We start from the raw sequence: 4,058 nt of genomic DNA on the forward strand, positions 1-4,058 counted from the left end.
CCTCAGTTATTGAAATATCGGAGTTTTCGTATATCCGAAAATTACCATTATAGTTTCAGTCCGATTTAAATAATTTTCAACGAATCGCTTTTTCGTACAAAGATTATTAAGTGCATCAAGTTTGGTAGAAATTGATAAATTGGTTACCGGGATGTTCTGCCAATCGTACGATTTTAAATCGATGCGATTTGCTAAGTATTATTGTATATTTCTAATCAAAGTACTAAATTTTTCTAATGGAAACTGCTAGAAACAAATAATAAATACATTACGATTCACAGCAATGGCAACGAAGGCCCTCAGCTGTCCTTTGCATCTTATTCGAATGAAAATATATGTATCTTTGCATATTGTTTTACAATATTATGGGCTGGTTTCTCCAACTCAACTTAACTTAGTTTGGCCAATTTTTTAAACTTAGTCAAGAATAAGCTGTGTAAAAAGTAGGCTAACTTTTGACTTAAGTCCAAAAAATGGCTAAACTAAGTTAAGTTGAGTTAGAGTAACCAGCCTTATGGGTTATATTCGTCTGAGCAGGTCTACCTCTTTGAGAAAACTATATATTAGTTGTACATTTCTCTGGGTTGGATTTTTAAGCAACTCGATGGGGTCGACAGAGTTCAAGATGGCTTGCCGGGATGTAGTGATTGTTGGACATCGTAAAATATGTGTTTAGGCAGATGCTTCCTAATACCACAGTTGTGACCGACATCGAAAACATGATTTCGTTGCTAAAACTGGTTTTCGACTTAAAACTTGTGTTTTCGTCCATGTAAAATCTGTCAAACGAAAACCAGTTTTCGCTGCAAACTACTTGAAAACTCACGTTCCACTCATTCTAATCGGTGTCTTCACTAGTTTTTTTCGATTATTTATCGAAGTGGAAGTCATATTTTATCATCTTTAATACGCCATTTCGGATTTATAGTTAATTGGCTGGCAAAAGTAAAATAAGAATGAAAGTAAGAGGTTGCTAATGAAAAGAAAATGAGGGAAAAGCATTTTAGTTTTGTTTTTGTGTAGCAAAACTGTAATCAGAGGATGTAAGAAATGTCAACGAAAACACTAACAGCCCACGATTGAGAGAATACAAAGGTTGCGCCGATCTCGGACCGCTATTCCTCTCTTAACGAATTTGACAGAATAGTTGTTTGCATGACGTCACACGTGTGCAACTTGTTTACGTTTTCCTTGCAACATTTTTTCTTCTTCTTCCATTCTTGCTCATGTTTTGGCATTTCTCTCTCGCAATTGCACCAGTGTGACGTCACACAAAAGTTATTCTCAAAAATCCTCTCTGATCGGCGCAATCTTGTATTCTATCGTTCTTGCTAACAGCCGGTGTGAACAGCCTTCAGCCCACAATCCCAAAACACGTTTTCAAAGTGTTTTCGTTGTCGGTCAGAACATGGTTTAACAGAACGGGCAAGTGTCGAGTTATAAAATTGTTAAAAATGTATGATTTTGCATTTGTTTTCCTACTTTTTAGCGGCTAGTTTAATTTTAAACAATTTTTGTTAATATTATGCAGTTCTAACGTCGTGAATAGGTTCGTTCGCGTAGCTGTTAATTGTTCAAGTTTAACCAAAACTTACAGGTTTTTGCGTTCGCGTACGCAAAAAACTTGCAAAGTAGGGGAAATTGAGAGAGCAAAGTGACATTTCATTTTGAGGGGAAGCTGTTAGTTTCTGTTGGAAAAATTTTTGCCAACAGCAATTTGCCAACAGGGAAACAGCTGATCAAAAACAGCTGGTTGGCATTTACGCAAATCACAAAATTGAATTTGATGGTTTGGAAGATAAAAATTACAAAATGCGACTAATTAAACTTGTAAGAAATAAGTAGTTATTTGTTTAATCAATAAACTGTGTCAGTATAACACTTTGCGACGACTTTTCGTACGTTTTAAATTTTACACTTTTGTATGTAAACAAAAATTATATCAGCTGTTCGTCTAACTTGCAAGTTTCTGCAAATTTTCTGTTCGCGTACTATTTTGGATATTTCTCTCTTGTGAGAGAACAGATGACATTTCGCCGGAATTTGGCAGTTGGTTGGTTTCTGCTGGAGATTTTAAACGAACGCACCTAATACTAAACACAAGCTCGGAAGGCTGGTTCTACTTATGAAAGAAAATCTCAATACACAGTTGGCACGATATCTGAGAACAAAATCATAGAGCTGTTTATAGTTTTAATATATTTTAAATAGATTTGGATCACAAAATTTCTTAAATATATTGTATGTCAAAATATATTCGAAAGGCTACACTTAAACTATCTCAAACGTTTTCTGCTCCTGGCCAGTTTACTAAGCTTTCATCGTCTGACGAATCGTTCAACCAGAACTCCGTTGTGCTAATTTTTACCGCGTTTTTCAAGGCGCATCAATTACAGGTGATAGCGATAGAAGCTACCCTGCAAGAACAGTGACTATCATTTGACAAATCATTTGAGTGGCAAGAACGATAGAGATTTCTGTCACAGGCTACCTACAAGTTTCTATCAAATTCTAAAGGGCAGTGTGAAAAATCTGATGTAAACATTTGTGTTCCGTCTTCCTCCGACTTATGGCATTATTTAGTTGTTTCTTTTTAACCAACGCAAAATTTGTAAACGTGTTAGTAAGGTAAATGAGAATGTGTTAGTTTCCATCACACAATTCTTGTAGGGTATGCTTCTTCTTATGAGCACGCTTGTGTCAAATTTTCGTCTGTTTTGCTTTATTTACATCTCCGCGTATACATACACATATCTCTACAAGACGCGATTGATAGAAACTCCAACACATTCACAACGAAAACTAACACATATACAAAATCTTATATGCCAGTTTGGCTCTGTAGGGAATGACTGTCATGTGATCGATCAAGTGAGTGTCAATGCTGATAGAAGTAACGGTAGTTGGTTGCCATAGTAACCACAAGATTCACTAGGGCTGCATTTTGTGCTCAGAAAAAGTAGTTGTACCTGCCAAATAATGTCGAGTACTGAAGTACTTGGATATAATTTTGAACTTAATTAGTTTAATTTTAATTTTATCATTATTCGACCCCGCTCATAGCAAAAGTAAGTAAAAATAAAAGTTTTCATTGTGGTATGATATTCTTTTTATATATAAACGTAATAAATAAAACCGTATTATAAAGTACTTGGTACTGAAGAAGTTCAAATGCGCACATCAACAGAAAAAAGAAAGACGCAAAACGAAAAGATGCTCAAAACTTAAAGTGCTGTGGAAAAATAAACATAAGTTTTATAAAATATTTCATTTAAAATGAATAATTTCTGACAAAAATTTAGATGACATCGCCAGTTCTCTGCCACTGCAGTCCGATTGCGCTGTGGATTTAATGGAAACCAAGTTACGAGATCCAGAGTATGCACAAGCCATGGTAAAGAATTATATGATGGAATGCTTATTTTACATTCTAATTGCTGTACATATATTTTCAAAAGGCCACATATATTATAAAACTAAAAGGTGTGTCTGAGGACGTAGGCAGCGTCATTAAACATTTATTTACGGACGAAACATTGCTGCAATTCAACTGGGACGGAAGATGGGAGAGAAAACCACTGAACAAACTCATACTGGTTGACACAATCCTACGAGGTAATTACGTTCTGTCTATTTATTTATTTTTTTTTTTAGTTATTTGTATTTATGCACCTATATAAAAACATTTCTAACACACTTTGTAAAAAATTATCAAAAAACAACGCAAGGTTTTAGCCGCTTAAAACTTGCACAATATTATGCTGACGTTGAATGCGCTGTAAATCTGCATACCCGAATTTGTTTCTAGAGAACGTGATTTAAAAGTTATATATTTTGATTATCATTTTTGGAAATTTTGCGATTTTTAATGAAACTTTGAGTTGCAGGGTTTTCGTTTTGGTATAAAATATATCTTTGTAAAAAAAGTTAAAAACAAATAAAGTAAAAAATAAATGGTCAAAACTTATAAAGAAATAGTATCCCTAATTATGTGGCAACTACCGTATGCATACAAACATATCTTTTAACAATAAAATGTTTTTTGATAATCTATTTCA

The 4,058-nt window shown here is 34.2% G+C and overlaps 1 protein-coding gene across 3 annotated transcripts in view; it reads left to right on the forward strand.

The window, feature by feature from the left end:
- The window catches only part of LOC118740396 (NF-kappa-B inhibitor cactus-like), a 47,568-nt gene that overhangs the window by 42,378 nt on the left and 1,132 nt on the right, over positions 1-4,058 (forward strand). The window lies entirely within an intron of this gene.

This window comes from Rhagoletis pomonella, unplaced genomic scaffold (genome assembly GCF_013731165.1).
Source record: "Rhagoletis pomonella isolate Grant_MI unplaced genomic scaffold, Rhpom_1.0 Rhpom_scaffold_00006, whole genome shotgun sequence".
Lineage (NCBI taxonomy): Eukaryota > Metazoa > Arthropoda > Insecta > Diptera > Tephritidae > Rhagoletis > Rhagoletis pomonella.